Source organism: Vidua chalybeata, chromosome 8, assembly GCF_026979565.1.
Source record: "Vidua chalybeata isolate OUT-0048 chromosome 8, bVidCha1 merged haplotype, whole genome shotgun sequence".
Lineage (NCBI taxonomy): Eukaryota > Metazoa > Chordata > Aves > Passeriformes > Viduidae > Vidua > Vidua chalybeata.
This window is the reverse complement of record NC_071537.1, coordinates 7,517,084-7,534,416: the sequence shown is the minus strand read 5'-3', so window position 1 is coordinate 7,534,416 and position 17,333 is coordinate 7,517,084. Positions and strand designations below refer to the sequence as shown.

The 17,333-nt window shown below is 36.3% G+C and overlaps 1 protein-coding gene across 3 annotated transcripts in view; it reads left to right on the top strand.

Moving 5' to 3' along the window:
- The window catches only part of ATRNL1 (attractin like 1), a 433,916-nt gene that overhangs the window by 253,984 nt on the left and 162,599 nt on the right, over positions 1–17,333 (top strand). The window lies entirely within an intron of this gene.

Sequence of the window (17,333 nt, the reverse complement as noted above, 5' to 3'; positions counted from 1 at the left end):
AATTATGCAAACTACCAAGAATTCTTTTCCTGTCATGGAATTAAAGATTGATTTTATACATTGGCTGGTCTATTGATGGTGAAACATTAAAAATTACTAGATTACTGCAAATATATATTAAAAAAAGTTAATCCTTCTGAAATTTCTTTGGCTTCTAAGATCAAATACAGCGTGCTTCTTTATATTTTATGAAGCAGTCTGACTGAAAAAAAAACACATTAAAAGCAATAGTACCTTTGTAATTTTAGGTGGATTAAAAATTCTATAATATATTATGGGTCAATTAAGGGGCCAAAAAGAATGTTGTTTTGAACAAATTTGATTTTTTTTTCCTTAATTTTAACTTTTTCCATTTCTAACACACCTTTGAATTCAGAACTAGTATATATTATGCATCATCTCACAGGCATTGCAAAGTTCATGTTCTTTAATGTGTTTTGAAAACACCTGTTTATTTAATAAATCAATTTAAAAAAACCCCTAGATCAGTAAGTATGTGGGTAACTAGTATTTTAACACTCTTTCCTTATCACTTTGTATTCTTACCAATTTGCACATACTTTTACAGTAGCAATAGCAGTCATGAATGTGGATTTTTGTTTCCAGAACTTAAAAAAGGCTTCTCTGTAACAGTTGCTTTACACAGGGCATGTAAGCCTTGTGTAAATCAGTGTATATGGATGTATGTGTGTGCTTTTTTTCCTACTGTTATGAAATTGTCTGGGTGCTAAATGATTTCTCATTTCCTTTCCACATTCTTTTGGAAAAATTACAAATAGTTTGCTTATATTATTTGAAACTTCATGGACTTCACATCCAAAGGAAAGAATAATAAAGCTTACCCAAATTTTTATAAAAAACTTCAGAGGAGAGAAGATTTCTATGTTTCATGCTGGTAACAATTACTAATAATATTTATAATGCATAATATATTACTTTTGTGTTAGATTCATTTGATTGCATTTAACTGCATTCCTTTGAATACAACTTGAAATCTTGAATATCTTGGACATTTCCTGATCTTTTGCCCTGTTTTTGTTATTATTGTTGACACAGTTCCTCCTTTGTTACTTGGCCAGACTTTGAAAAAATTGAAATACAGATTTTTTTGCCTTAAAAGAAACCTAAAGGAAGAAGCAACCTGACAAAGTACATATTGGGGGGAAAATAAATGAGGTAAAAAATATACAAGAGTATTGGAAACAGCATTAAAAGTAATAATTAAAAAGGAGCACAACAACATTGAGCCATAGAATCATCTAGGTTGGAAAAAAACCTCTGTTAACCTGGCACTTCCAAGTCCACCACTGAACATTGTCACCCAACAGTCAGTGTAGATCCACCTCAGCAAAATCACTTGGTTTTGAGATGAGGTGCTGTGTCCATAGCAGGTAACAGGTGAGATGAAGTTCTCGTCTTTGTGGGTTGCTTTGTGTTTGTTTTTTTTTAATCTATGAAATCGGCAAAGCAAAATTTTTATTGACTTTAACACTGAGGTTTTTATGTACGAGGATCAGCATATCCAAGCAGTAAAAGTTGTCTCTGATGAAGAGACAGCTGCTAAAACAGACTGTGAGTAGTTCCACATCCCTGTTAGCCACAGCAGCACTCCAGTCTCAGGATCACACAGCCACGTGCCAGGGTTGCTGATGTTTGTTTTGAACTCAGGTATTCCAGTTTTAGTCTAGGTAAGAATCCTGTAGCACTCTTGCCTTCAGAAAGAGAAGGCATTTTCTGCACAGGAGAATGGGGTTTCAGATATGGCTTTAGGGACAAAGAGATTGCAAAAATCTGTTCATGTCTTGACTAGAATGAAAGTGCTGTTTGTCCTTCAGCGCTGGGAGGAGGATTGGAAGTTGTGGAATAGGACACGGTGGAAGCCAAATACTGAGCATATGAAGAAAGATAATGCAAGGGGAGGTTTAAAACTCTACTTTCTTCATGTTTCTCTATATTACAATGGTTGAGTTCCTATATAATGTTTGTCTTGTGTAAAAAAGTGACTGAAGATAGAACCTCCAAGGCTTGGAAGGCAGCCTGAATGGGGCAATAATAAAAGACACATCTTATAAGTTTTGGTATAGCTGACATGGGTCTACAGATTTAATTCTGGTTTATTTTCTATTCATGAAGCTACACTCTACTATTAACACATCTTGCTGAATAAAACTCGTCTCTGAATCTTTTTTCCCAGACTTTAGCAAATGCCTTATTACAGCATTTGAAAGAAATTAAGCATTTTGTTCCCTTATGTCGCCCATTGTGACACATTTAGATAGCCATCTGAAAGCCAGATTTTCAACAAACAAATATGCTAAAAGGGTACAGAAATATGTAGACATTTTGTGAAAGAAGTATCATGAAGAGGGTCTGCTAAGGGGAGTGGTATCCAACTGTGTGGAAATAATTTCTGTTTAGTAGGACAATGGCATTTGCTAATTAACTGCTGTAAATTCCCTTTATGTTTGGCTGTCTATTTATTTGCTTGGTAACATAAAGGCAACCACATTGAAAGTTCTGAATAGCCAGCTGGCAGCTTTTCAAATGTACAGCCTTTGAAATTGATTTGAAACTCCTTTGTGCAGTAAAACAAATATAAACTGTTGACGTACTGATGACACTGCACAAACTGCATTTTTGTGAAAGAGCAGAAACAATTATTTTCCTTCCACAAAATGAATCACCGGGATGTAAACCTAAGCAGGATCTTTTCTGGCTGGACTAGAAACCTTAGATTAGCCAGTGTTTTTTCCAGGGGTGACATTTGTGATTCACATTTTTTGTGAGCTGATTCATCTTGTTTTTCATACACTCAATTATATCAACAATTTAGTGATGGGTTTCTAATTCTTATAATTAATGTAGAACACAGTTGTCTTGAAGTGTGTTGCTTGTTTTGAGAGATGCTTGAGTGGATGAAGAAGTGTCTCAGTTTTGGAAGCTGGAAGCTGGAGTGTGTGCACGCTCAGGGGGCTCAGATGAGGAAGTGCAATGATGTGATTAAGCACTGTCTTCTCTGGCCAGCTAAGGCCACATTTTCTTACTGTTACATTTAAAAAAGAGTCTCTTACCATGAGTTAGTCAGTAGCTCATTAAACTGTTGGACTTTTTATTATTATTCTTCTGTGCTGAGCTTATGTTGTTAGATATGGCCTACCATTTTTTTTTAGTCCTGACACTCCAAGTTATTAGTAAGTTAGAAAATGGGAGTGAAATCTTCTTTTGTGCAGAATGTTGCTGCAGCCTTTTCTGTGTCTTTTTCCTCCTCAAATCTTGTGCAAGGTGGTTTTTTGGTATGCTAAGTTAGGTGAGTTAATCCGTGTCTTCAAACCGCAGAGTTGCTGCCTTGTGATTCAATGTGTTCATTAAGGAGAGCTACCAAAATATTTACCCAAATACCAGCCAGCTATTCCAGCTCACCTGATTTCCATACTGCTGAAAATCAGTTTTGTGAAAATCTTGGCTCTTAACTTCAAAGTTAACTGGGGCACGTCTGTATGACTTGGATGAGCTGTACCTTTGATTATTTCAAACTGTTCTGGATTGGTTGTACACATCTTCATTTCTAATCTATGTCTTATGACATCTTGACACTCTGAGGACACTTCCAGCTCTCCATCCCAGCACAGAGGCTATTTCTTTTTTTTTTTTTTAAAGACAGGGCAGCAAGAGACTAGTTTGATGTTGACCTCATCCTTAGTGACAAAATGTATTTCTTCTTTGACATTGAGATAATGTAGACAATGAAGTTTCACTTAAACTGAAGCTTGTAAAACTTCTGAACATGCAGCAATACTTTATATGAAATGTGAGGCATCATTTTAAGGTACCTCCAGCTGCCATGTATTACAACAGCCATACTGCATAATGGAAATGGTGATAGAGCAAATTCCCTCAAAGGTACAGTATATTAGACAGCCAAACACACATCTTGGCTCTCTCACAATCATTGGACTCTCAGGGATATCACTGCTGAACTGGCTTTAGCACTAATGCTTTGTGGCATGTGAAGGACAGGGATAATCTTTCTCAGTTACTCTGGTCCACACACAGCCTTTATTAGACCTTAGGCATGCAAATAAAGATAGGGATATGCTTTGCTGAACTGGGAGCACAGAAGAGGAGGAGAAGCTGTTTTAGCTCATTCTATGTCCTCCTTCAGCTGATTGAAATGAGTTAAGAGAGCTTTGTAGTCTTGTACAGTTTCCTGGCTGTCACTCAGGCAGGTAAAGGAGAAAGGATTCTAAGACTAAACTCTGTGATTGCCTGCAATCAGGAGGAGACATTGGAAAAGGGACCTTCTGAGAGATCTAATCCCTCAAGGCTGTATGCCTTCTTTTCTTTCACCTCAAGTAATTATGCACATCTGCATCCTAGGGAAAGATACACAGAGCTAAGGAGGCTAAAGTATTATTTATGATAACTGTCACTCATAAAAAAATGGCTAGCTGGACCTCATTGGACTAAGCCTGATTGTCTTTTATCATGTATAAACACATAATTGAGGAACAGTTTTTCATTCCAAGTATGGTTAAGGTCAACTTGGAAAGGAATAAAGATTGAGAGGGAGAAAATAGAAGTTTGTTTAGCATAAGCCTCCTGCTATTTATTTACATACCATATGCTTCCTAATGCACATTTGCACTGGGTGATTTTATTTGGATGGACAACTGAAACATCAAAAAAGTAACAACAGTTTTTGCACAGTGAGTGACTTCTATTGCAGCAGCTTGCCATCCTCTGCAAAGTTCACTTCTCAGCTGAGCAGTCTTGAATGCAATACAAAGAGAGAAAGCTGGCACTTAGTTTCATTGTCACAATATTGAAAATCACCACAATTCATAACTGTGCTCATTTCCCTTTCTTTAAAACAGTTCCACAGCTTCCAATATCACATTTTAGCTTAGTGTCCTGAAAAACACATTTATGCAAATACTCTGTCTGCTGACAGTAATTGTTTCTGGGCCCGGCTGCCTACTGCAACTGCATTACTTAGGTACAACGTCCAAAAGTTCACTATTCCTACCAAGAGGTTGTAACTTTCCCCTCACAGAGGAAGGAAGCTCAGATTTGTGAGAGAAAAGCCAGCAGAGCTGAATGTTTAGCTGTTCTGTCCCCTAGTCAGGGGACATGTCACCCAGACCTGGCTGCAGCACGTGCTGTTTGTCCAGCTGCGTGGCAGGAACGCGGGAGGGAGGAGAAGGGATTATCCAGGGAGATTTTAGGGATGTAGAGTGAAGCTGAGGGTTATGTAGGGGGCCTTAAAGGGTGAGTGTGTAGAGACTTTAGAAGACTTGTGGATTTGAGGAAGGCTTATGAGTGATGAAGCTGTAGGGTTAGGGAAGAATTGGGAAAAAAATCCACTGGCTTATTTCTCCTCTCTCCTGCTTCCACTTCTCTTTCTCTGTGAGCTGCAAGAGAGAGACGTTTCTGTAGCTGTGCCTAAGAATGCTGGGACTTTATGATACAGGAATAAAAGGATTTAAATCCCTAATATTTGTCTTGTTCCCAAAAGCATTCAGATTTATATTGTACCTACAGAAATGGATAGATTCATATTTTCCAAATACGCTTTCTGTTTCCTTGAAAACACTTGAAAGCAATGTTCACTTGAGTATAACAATGTGTTTATTAAGAAGGAAGTACTTAAAAAGAACCATAGGTTAGTTGTTTTGGATTTTTTTTTGTCTGAAAAAGGACAAGCCAGAGGGAGGCCCTGAAGTGACAGGGAAAGAAGCAAAGCCTTATACAGTGACATAATTAAAACATTAACAGATTTTGCTGAGTTCTAAATGGATCCATGATTAATTTCATTTTCCTGAAGTGGGGCTCAGGTCTTGAAAAGATGTCAAAGCAGAGCTTTGATACCCATTAAACCTACATAAAGAAATACTGCTTTGCAAATGTTTGCCACTCCAGTTTTCAATGCTGCTTGTCAGCTGAAAATTAGCAACACTCACAAAAGCAGTTGCTAACTCAGCATCTCTGGGGCTTCCTAAATTCCCATTCAAGTGAAGAACCTGATTTTTTTTTTTTTTCCTTTTCCATATACATTAATATGTTTTTCCTTGCATCATGCAGGAAGACTCTGCCTGGTACAAAAGAGAACTCTCTGTACTGCTATCTAAGTGCCTTAAGTACAATTTCATAAATGAGGAATGTTTGTTCTGAGTGGCTAAGTGAATAAAACTTGGAACTGCTGTGCTGGAAATTGAGTTTGTAATGCGAGCGTTGCCAGAAGTGAACGATGTGCAATCCAAACTTTCTGCTTTGTAGGGCAAGAGAAATGAGATCTCTTCAACGTGAAGGGCTCGATGTGGACAGAGCAATCAATAGCAGTCAGTGGCAATGCTGAGAGGAGAACTCCTGTCCTCCCACTGGAGGACTCCTGTCCTCCAGGCCACAGGGATGACTGTAATAGCTGCTCTTACTGTTTCCAGAGATGATGCTTTGTCTGTGATGAAAAACTATTTAGCAGGAGCTTGGAGCATTTTTGGGCTTCAGCTCAACAAAATATTGACAAATATATTTTAGACTCATCATTCTGCAACAAAGCACAACAAAGCAGTCCCCGTGTCCCACTGGAATGCATGTTCAGAAGTGCAGCCACTCTACCACCTTAGGGAGAAACAGATTCTATCTGAATAAAAGAAACATTCTTGCAACAGTGGTAATTATGGATACATTAATTAGATGATTATATAGGTTGAATTCTACAAATTTCATTAATGTGCACACTTGCATTATGTGACTCAAAAGATCAGGATAAGTATTTCTTCAGTATTTCATAAGTATTTCTTATTCAGACACATGAAAAATATTACTCTTTCCATCATGATTAAGAGGATTACAGTAATTTGAGTCAAATTACCTACTGTATAACAATGCATTTTGCAGGATGTTAGAATGCTTTTGAGAAATTTACATCTATGGGGTAAAATTGGCATTCCCAGAAATGGCTAATATATTGTTCCAATGGTGGTGATAAAATTAAGGGATTTAAAAATATATCTTTGGGAAGATTAAGGTATTTTTTTTCTTTTAGCCATGACTAGAAATGCAGATTTATTTCACTTTCCTGTGCTGTGCAATCCTATGTGTACAGCTGTACAATTTTTCCAGAAGACCAGTCTCAGGTGGCTCAGGACACTTGCACACCCACTGGGATTGTAGGTGCACACAGGAAACAGAATTTCTAGTGTGGTTTCCTCCAAAGATAATTTATTACACCAAAACTTTTCTGTAGCTGAAGACAGAAGGAGGGACTATAGGGGATGAACTTCAAAACCAGGCTACTATGTTTGACCAATGCAAATGGAAATTTATGTGTCCCCCTCTTTCTGCTTTGCCAATTCCCTTCTGCTCTGCTCCTATAGAAATTTGTGCAACACTTCCATCCAAAGTATTTATTCACAATTGCACCTACAGTGAAAAGCCTTGAGTTTGATATCTGTGCCTCTTTTGACCCATCAATTATTTATGAGATAAACTTGATTTTGCTTTTGTGGTTTTCACCACTGCTGTAACATTTAATGAAATAGTAACAAGAAAGATCAATACATACCAAGTTCTTTGTAGCAAAATATTGGGGGTTTTGTATTCTACAGAATATTCATATTCAGAATCATTTCACTGTGAAAAAATTATTATAGATAGGTGCCAACAAAATTCTTGTTAATCTTCCCTTTTAGATAAAAGCATAAAAAGAAATCTTTATTTAAAATCTGTTTTATAGGAGGTTTGAGCATATGCCTAATAAAATTCTTCCTGGATTGCTATCCTATATGCTTAGCTTCAGATTGCAAGGAATGTGTCCTGAAGTTATAAACCCTCTGAAACAGAGAAATAAAAGGATATCTAACAGATCATTAAGTCCAGGGGTACTATCAAGCGTAGCTTTAATGTCACAGAGATCTCATCTTTTAGAAAGTTTCAGTGCACAGTAATATGAGTTTTAAGTGTGGTAGTCAAGTTTTTGTAACACATATATGGTCAGGCTTAAACAAAAGAAAAATCTTGTTTGGGTTTTTTTTTTTTTTTTCACCTGTACTTTGAGTGAAAGAAAACCCTAAAATGCAAAAAATAGACCTTGAAAATCAGCATTACATCTTTATTCAATGTAAAAGCTAAAAATTGAAATGAAGACATTCTCAGAAAGCTACTCTTAAGTATTTAAATTAAGATGTTGAATTTTTGAGAAATCTCAGGAAAAAAAATGGGTTTTTTTTTTTTTGCCATAAAAGAGAGCTAAATTCATTTCGGATCCATAATCCTTTCTGAAGACCTCTTGAGTAGAAGAAGCACTTAGAAATGAAAACCAAGAACACACAAGACTAGCTGCAGCTTTCCAGTGAACCTCAGGTCACCTGTCATCTCTGTCAAACTCCATTTTCCACTGCACTGAAGTGAGTAAAACAAGTGGTCACCATAAAAATGCCTTTAATATGGCAGTTTCAAGTGTCATTAACCTCTGTTCCATCTGCTTAAGGAGAATGTGGCCATCTAATTGCTAAAAATGTTGTTACACTCAGAGCAGTCAAGCATGTAGATTTATCATATAGAGTCTGAAAAAAACCCAGCTCTCTTGATGTTCTACTGCTGTTTGTTGAATTTGTATTCAATTCACTCAACAAGTGAATTGTATGTTCCTTATTTAGGGTTTAATTCATGCGGAAAAGTTGAATAAACAATGGAAAATCAGGGAGTTTAACAGGCTGGTTCTTTGGCTCTTGTTGACTCAGGGATTAATTTTTCTTTAGGAACTTTTAAACCATAAGACTCAAAGCCCTTTAAGCATTAGTAGGTATCATTTTTTAACAGATGAAGACAGAGATGTGACAATAATATGTCACCATATACAGTAAGTTGGGGTAAAGATCTGAGTGTTACCTGATTACTGTTTCCATATCTCTGTACACACATTTTTACCTCTTATCCTCCTCCATTCTTTTACTGTTCTGCTCTTCACTTCTTTCCACTTTAATCTGGCCCTGTTTGTTCAACTTGTTGGATCCTGAACACTTTTGAAAAGCCTGTTTTGGGAATTTTAAGTTTCGCATTAAGAACTTAAAGAAAAGGGAAGGTCATGGAAAAGATTCAGGACTGACTTTGTCAGCTACCTCTAATGTACACTTGATTTATTTGTCTCTCTGTTACTTTATTATTAATTCTCTCCCAACTCAATTTGCTAAGGAATATGGAAGGTTTAGTGAAAAATGGGAAAAGGAAGGAAAAACCCATGGAATTCTATGGATGTGCAAGGAACTTAAGATTAAGCATTCCTAATATCCCTTTAGACATTGCTTTTGCTGAAGACATTAAATGAACCATCCCATTTCTTTTCCCTGCATCCAGATCAGAATTATAAATAGCTATAAGTAAAAATACCTCATGCCCCAAATAGTATAAAATGTGCTGTCAACATATTCTGGTCTGCTGGCTGGAAATGCTCATAACTTAATAAAATTGAACTGATTTTCTTCAAAGGTGAGATGTTTTGACATTCTTGGCAAGGTCAGTAAGTCAGATTGGAGTTTCAAGTGTTTAACTTCAGCTTCTCTGAGTAGAGAGCCAAAAAGCAGAATTAGAATTCTCAGGAAATGAATCTCCTTTTAAATACGTAATAATCAAAGGAACAACCTAAGCAGTTAAATTATTATTCTTTTTCTTCCTCACACACATTCATAAAATATAAGAAAAGGCATCCCAGAAGAATTCTTTTTGAGTAAGTTCTGAGTAAAATGAACTCTATGAAGCATCAAATGTAATGATTTGATAGAATCTTTAGTATAATGTAAATTACAAGAAAACATCTGAGGTAAGATGGAAAAGAATTATTTGTGGTCATATGTGTACTCCCTGAGATTAAACATTTTTTAATCAAAATATTTCAAAGCAATAAATCTAATAATGTGGTAGAATTAGTTGATGCTATTAAACCAAGCTGTTCCTGATTCTGCAAAAATCAGCTACAGCTACTTATAATTGTTTTAATTCCTGAATAATTTTTTTGTAACTGTATCTCCATAATAACAAAAATGTATTTAGAAAAAAAATAATTAGAAAGCATAAATAGAAGCCTTTTGAATGCTCATTTCTCACTTTGTAATGATTAAAAATTTGGGTTGTTCCAGCATGCTGGTTTATTGCATAGCTGCATTAAAAACTTATGTTTCTGGAATTAAACTATGGTTTAGTAATCATTTTTAGAAATAAATATTCTTTTTCATTAAAGAAAATCTCTGTATTTTATCATGCAAGTAAAGCAGCACCTTTCAAGAGAGCATTGAGTTCAACAGATGTGTGTAGCACATACCTGGTTGGCTGTGAGAGAAGTTGTAATGTTTAAGATTTTAAAGTTATTTTGGAAAATATCAGAATAGTTCTTTGGGTGAAGTGTCCTTCTGTTGAACTACAAAAGGGTAGATGCCTGTACATCTCAGAGCATTTATATTTGAACAGAGTGATTGAACTTCCAGAACTGTATGCTTTGAATTAAATGCACACTCATCAAAATAATTAAAGAGGAATTGTAAGCTGAAGTGAGCAGTGGTGGGAAGATGCAGTTCTCCTTTGTGTACTTGTCATCTATATGAGATGCAGTACTTGAATGTAATTTTCTCATTTTGAAATGAATATTTAATTAAATTACTTTAGAAATACTTATGGTTAATGAGAAAACTCAATTTGCCAAAAGCATACTCTTGGAATACTTTTTGTGACATTCCAAGCTTGAATCCTCATATGCAAGTATTATGCAAACATTATTGCTTTGGCAACTGACCTGTACCATGGTTTGTTTTTTAACTGAGCAAGGTTATTGAATTTTCTAGATTTTTAGGGGTTTGTTGGTTTTTTTAGCATTGGTTTCTATGACAATGTTACACATAAGACATGAAGACTAATTGCTGGCAGTAAAAGCATCTGCAATTGTAACTGGTGTTTTTCTGCATTTTAAAATGTCAGGAAAAGAGACATTTAATTTTTTTTTTTTAATTTATTCATTAGCATTTCCTGAAATATGTTTGCTGTGGATGGCAGCTCATCTTTTCCAGTAAATGTGAGAACTGTGATTGTGTCCAGCTTTTCTTTTCCAGCTGTCACTAGCAGAGTGTCATAATATTTAGAGATACACTCTATACCTGTCAGAGTTTGTTACAGTTCAGTGATGCATGATGAAGTGTGAGGGACACAGTCTTCCTACACTACTCACGGTATAAATGCAGTGATGATACTTCACAATGACTCCTTGCTCAAGGTCAGGACAAAGAAACTCATCTGTGGTGCTCAACAACTCACTTATTAATTGCTGAGTTCTAGAACTCAGGGCCAATTTCTTTAATATGCCTGTAATTTGATAGAAAGATTCACGGGTGTTTATGAGAAATGCAACAAACTTTTGTAACAAGTGCAATTTTTCCATGCAAATTCTTTCAAAATGAACTGATTTAATCATCTGAAATTATTTCCTTGCTCAAATCCTTTGAAATTAAATACGATAGAAATAAGCTTTTGCTATTTTACCTGAGGATTAGTCCTGCTGGTAGTTGAAGATATATCTGAAAAGGTACCTCTGACTAATACTTATTCTGGTAATTTTTATAACACATTGAAAAAAATGTAAAACTTGCTAGCTAAGGGATTATTATAAGCATATAAGAATAATCTACACCTAACTCATTAGCCTTATTCTTCTGTTTTGCTAAAATAGGCAATTTTAAGGTTTTAACACCTCAGGTGCTCTTGGCTTATTTTGTGAGTGGCATTTAAATGCATGCTAGTGGGAGTTATTCCATTAGAATATTTGCATGTGGTGCTTTTCCAGTTGCTAATTATCTAATAAAAAATACTTGCTAATTTACAGATGTTCTGTTGCTGCACTATTGTCCTGAACCTTTCTTTCTCCTACACTGTTCCCTTGAAATCATAGGGCCATAAAGGAGGTATGACTAATTGCATTAATAATGACATATTGGGATGTTTAGATCCTTCAAAAGGCTTCTTTGTAGTTCTTTCTTTCATCCAAACAAGTACATAAAAATATCTCAATTTTCTGCTGAAGATCTACAACTCAGCAAACTTGAGCAACATTTTCTTTAAAAAAAAATGCTGTTCAAATCACACAATAGAAAAATTCCTTCATACAGAACCGTTTCAATTAGAAAGGGGTTTTAAAAATGTGAAAAATGTTATGAAAAAAATACCTTTAAATGACAATAAGAGTGGAAAAGTTTTCTATGTTTTCTGAAGAGTACACACCTTGGACAAGCTGTTCCACCAAGCTCTTGGCTAATGTCTCTCCAAACCTGCAAATGAATCAGTGTGGCAGATGCCCTGGTGCAGCTGAGCTGAGGTGGCTGAGATCCTCTGAGTAGACTCTCTACTATTGTGCATCCTACTCAATTCCAAGTGTTAAAATTCATGGCATTTCTCGGGGGAATGAGGGGGTGTGACTCTCCTGATAACTTTAGTCATCTTCTGTTTCCTGTCTTGCATTGCAAGGTTTGAGAGGAAGGCATCCTGTTTTTCTCACTGTTTTGGGGTAGAGTTTACTTGTTTGGTTTGGGTTTTGTTTGTTTGCTTGTTTGTGTTTTTTTTTTGACTGTGTGGTTTTGGGATTTGTTTCTTTGTGGGTTTTTGTTTGTTGTTTTTTTTTTAACTATACTGAGTATAAAAGAGGAGAGGCGAGGCCAGACTGAAACACGCTGTATAGTCTAGTACATCTGCTGGTTTAAAAAGAGCTTACCTGAGGCTCATAAAGCCAGCAGCCAGTTTGGTCCGTTTGTTTTCTAGGCATTCACATAGGACAGGAACAGGGAAATTTGCTCTTACTTGCTACAGGTTTTGACTCCTCTTATATCACTTCAACCTCCAGGTCAGTGACGTGTAGGAGACCAGAATCTCAGTTTCTAGCAAAGGCTCCCTTCACAGGTTTGAGTGAAAAAATAGTGTCTATTTCTTTCTTATGTAACAGAAAGAAGCCTGGATGCCATCAAAAGGCCTTGTGAAAAACTCATTAACTAGGGTCATTTTGGTGTAGTTTCCTCTTGACTGCAGTGTAGGTTAGTTCACCTACACATCACTTGATACTGCTGTCAGAAGTTTCTGAATAACTTAAAAATATGCTACAGAAATTACAAAAATTGGTTTCAGGTGTACATTTTGCTGAAGAACTAAGAACTGCTTTAAGCCCTTAAAGCTTTACCCTTATCCTCAGTATTTGTCTTTATTGAAAAGCAGCCCAACGTCCATTATTCATTTTGCTTTTTAACATTAAGACAGCAAAACCTAAAGAGCTACAAAGGTGTAAAATGAAGGTGTGTAATATTAGGTCTTAAAGTCCTACAGTAAAGCATGCAATAATTTAGAGAATGCATCCATAGCACATGGTCTTAAAAATTTTGTTACAGTCCATTAATCAAGTTATCATGTCTGCTCCTTTCCTTAAATATTTATCTGAAATATCTTTGGCTGGATAATTGTAAAGGGATCAACAGAAGAGAGACAAGAATTTGACTGAGGTTTGAAAAAGTGCTTATAAGAGGCTGAAGATCTCAATGAACATGAAGGATGAAGGTTGAGGTGAGCTGGTTAAAGTTTATCTCATCTTTAAAGAGAAAATTGCTAGCTCTAAGTTGAGTTCTTTAATGTAGCAGGAAATGGTATAGCAAGATCCTATAAAGAGAAATGGAATTTCTCAAAGGTTTCAGGGGTTCTCTATCACTAAATAAATGTTGTGTGGTTGATGCATAAACTACTGGGGGCAATTCTTTAAGGTATGTTACGGATCAAGTCAGACTGGATCATCCTAATGGCTCCTTGGTGGGCCATTGGTTTGGTCCTTCTCTAGGCATTGAAATGTCACCTCCTCCAAAAGTGTGCATCATTCTTCTTTTACGTACGTACCGATCTATTCTTGCGTTTTCTTAGTTTATGAGATCTGATGTGTCTGATCGTGAGGTAGGACAGCAGCTGACAGGTCTCTATTACAGTTGTCATAGCTTACTTGAAAATAATTGCAAGTGCAAATAACTACAATAAGTTTGTATAGCTTCTATTATGTTTGTAATCAGTACAGGCAGGGGTTTTTTTTCCGTTTTTCTGCCTTATTATACCACATTATTACCTATTTTTCTTCAAACATCACACACCTTTTCAGTCCTATAGCCAAGGAAAATATTGAAATATATTAACAGTAGGTTGTCATTAGTTTGAGTTGGTCACCTTCCATGAGTGAGCTATGTATTGGCTGCCAGGTTGTGTGGGGAACAATTTCATTTTCACTTGTGTAGTGAAAACCCTGTCATGTATGCAATGACAATTACTGAGACCTATACCCCATAAACTGTACTTCAATTTTTTCTCCTTCTGCACGGTTTAGGAGCAACTTAGACCCCTTCAGCACTTGGAGATTTACACTGAAATTATTGCCACCAAATTGTTCTTTTAAGCATAGATTGCAAATCTTTTAAAGCATTTATTTGAATTTGTGTCATATGCTGCAATTAACTTGCCATTACTTGCAGCTGCCCTTTCCAGTGGAAAGATTAGAAGATAGGAATTTATAATCAGGGAACCTCAACACAGCTGTCAGAAAAGACTTGGGATCAGTACAAGTAGTCTCAAGGGACAACTTGAAAGGCAGATTTGAACTGTGAACTTCTGTGTCAGAATTTTGATTGCCAAGGACCCTTCTAGGTCACACAACAAGGATAATGAGAACTACAGTCTTAAATGCTCTTGGACAAAAGTTTATTATAACTGCACAGAGAAATAGCCCAAATATGTCACAGCAGATTCATGGTTATTACTGAAACAATGCATTAATGTTGGCAGTCACTTGAAATATGGTATGTATATAATAGTTTCATTTAGTATCACTTAAAGGTCTCTATTGCAAAGAGGCATGACCTGTCACTGATGTATGCTGCTATAACAAAATATAAGAGTTATACCTTTCCTTTGACAAATTTCAGATCACTCATCTACTGCACAAAATGAGAGGAATGAAGGAGAAGTTATGAAGAATTTAATTTGGCTTTGTGCTGTGTGTTTCTTATTTTAGAAATTTAGGCGATTTTCCCCAAAATAAAGAACATCAGGAGATTAGGTATTGTTCTTATCATAATTTAGAAAAACAACCTTTTGCCTATAATGAAAAAAGAAAGTAGCTTTAAAGTTCCTTGGGTTTTAACCTATTCTTCTGTGATGGCCGAAGATATTTCATTTGAAATACCACTCCCAGATGTATATGTAGTTCATTCTGAGATTCATAATTCAGAAATGTTGTATGCCAAAATAAATACATAATAAGAGAGTGTCTGTCTCTGCCACAGAAATGACAGAAACTGAAAGAAATTATGTTTTTTCTGAAGGAAAGTAAAAGTTGTGTTCTCTATTCTCTGACTGCTGTTACCTTTGGAAAGAATCAATGTTTATGTTGCTGTTGAGGTGTTGTGACACGGTTTTCAAACTGACTTGCATGTCATGCCATGGTGGTTGGGAAGACAGTGAATGTCACCAGCTTTCAGCAGGAATATGGATAACAAGATTAGTGCCTCCATATAGTGCAGTAAATAACTTTGCTACAGCAGCTGATGCTGGGAAGATTGTGAGTTTGTGTTTTACCATAAACTCTGATACCTCTGAGGTGACAGCAGTGATTTCAATAATTCTATTCCTGCTATTTTTAAATCACTGCAGAAATGAAATAAGGAAAGACTGTGGAAGTTCCTTAAAAAAAAAAAAAACCAAAAACCCAAACAGCTGAAAATCCTGCTTTACACTTACAAGAGCAGCTGCAGTTTATTCTATCAAGTTTGAGATTTTATTTCTAAAATGTGTTCAGAAGTGTAGCCCTATTGAGGAGACCGTATTGACTGTGTAATTCAGGATGCAACAAAACAATGAAAGAAGAGTTTAATAAGGTGGAACTGATTGGGTTGGACATTCGTATACCTCTGTGAGTATTGTTTAATTGTCCATGAGATTGAGTTGTTAAATAAGCAGACTAATACAAACTGAGTAACACAAGAAAGAGAACTGAGATCACAAAAATAATTTTGTTTCTAATATATAGTTCTTAATTATATTGTTCTACCCGCAATGCTGTATGCTTGAAAGCTTACAGTTCACATCTGTGTTGAAGAAAGCAAAACAAATGTTATTTGTCAATACTTTAAATTTCACTCAGGTACATACAATATGTGCTTGAATTTTAAGACATGGAACAGATAAAAGATTGCTTGGTTGACACTATAGGTATGCCTGGAAGGTGCAATAGAGAAAAGTTGAGGTTGAATTTTTGATATTATTTTATAAATACGGAGTGAGTGGCTGATTGAGAATTGGACGACCACATCAGGAATGCACAGTATTGATTCTTCATTTAAGAATGATGGTCTGTCTTTCAGATGTAAATGTATCTGTTCTTTCTGGTCCAGATGTGCCAGTGGAAAGTCCAGCTTTCTAAGTCCAGCTGCTCCTCACCCTGCTCCCAGATGTGCTGAGTGGGTTGCCAGGGCTCACTCAGCCCATTTCAATCAGAATCACCTGCGCTTGCAAAGCACTGTTTAAGTAAGCAAGGCTAAGGTGGGGCTGATTATTTTTGGCTAAGAGGGGTCAGTTGACTGAGTTGACTTTCACCATATCTGGAAAAAGTGGCTGCTACCTTTAACTTGTCATTACTTGTTTATTCCACCCAACTTTAGTGACTCCTCAAGATGACCCTGGGCAGCAGCTGGTTGTTGTGCTGAGGGGAGACCTCTTTCAACTGTGCTGGCACTGACCAACCTCACATATCCCCATGAGAAGTTTGATAGCTGCAAGGGTGTTCCAGAAAGCGCTTGTGCGATGGTGTTTGCGTGGTCTGGGAAGGTGGTGGGGATAGTGGTGGTTGTTGTGCAAGACTGGACAGTAAGTGGGGGAAAGAACATCATTCTTGGTTGTCCTGGTTCAGGGTAATTTTGCTTCTATCTGTTTACATGTAAATGACGTGAGCTGGGGAGATGGAAATGAAGAAATTTCAGTTGTCTTGTTTCCAAGGTGGCTTCTGTGCTTTCTGTAGTCAGCATTTTCTTAAAGACCCTTTTTTCCTAGAGAGTCTATGTAACTTTGTGAATTTTGTATTTTGTAATTTAGGCTGTATTACAGGAAAACTGTTGAATGGTTGTGAGAAAAATGGCTAAAAAATAGTTCACTAGGAAGCATTTTTGTAATGATTGGTACTTCACTGAATAGTAAAGGAAAGCAAGCATAAAAGATAATGAACTTCAGCTGAATATCACCTAAGCATTAAAGAAGTCTTCCCTGGGACCAATGTTGACTAAATTTTA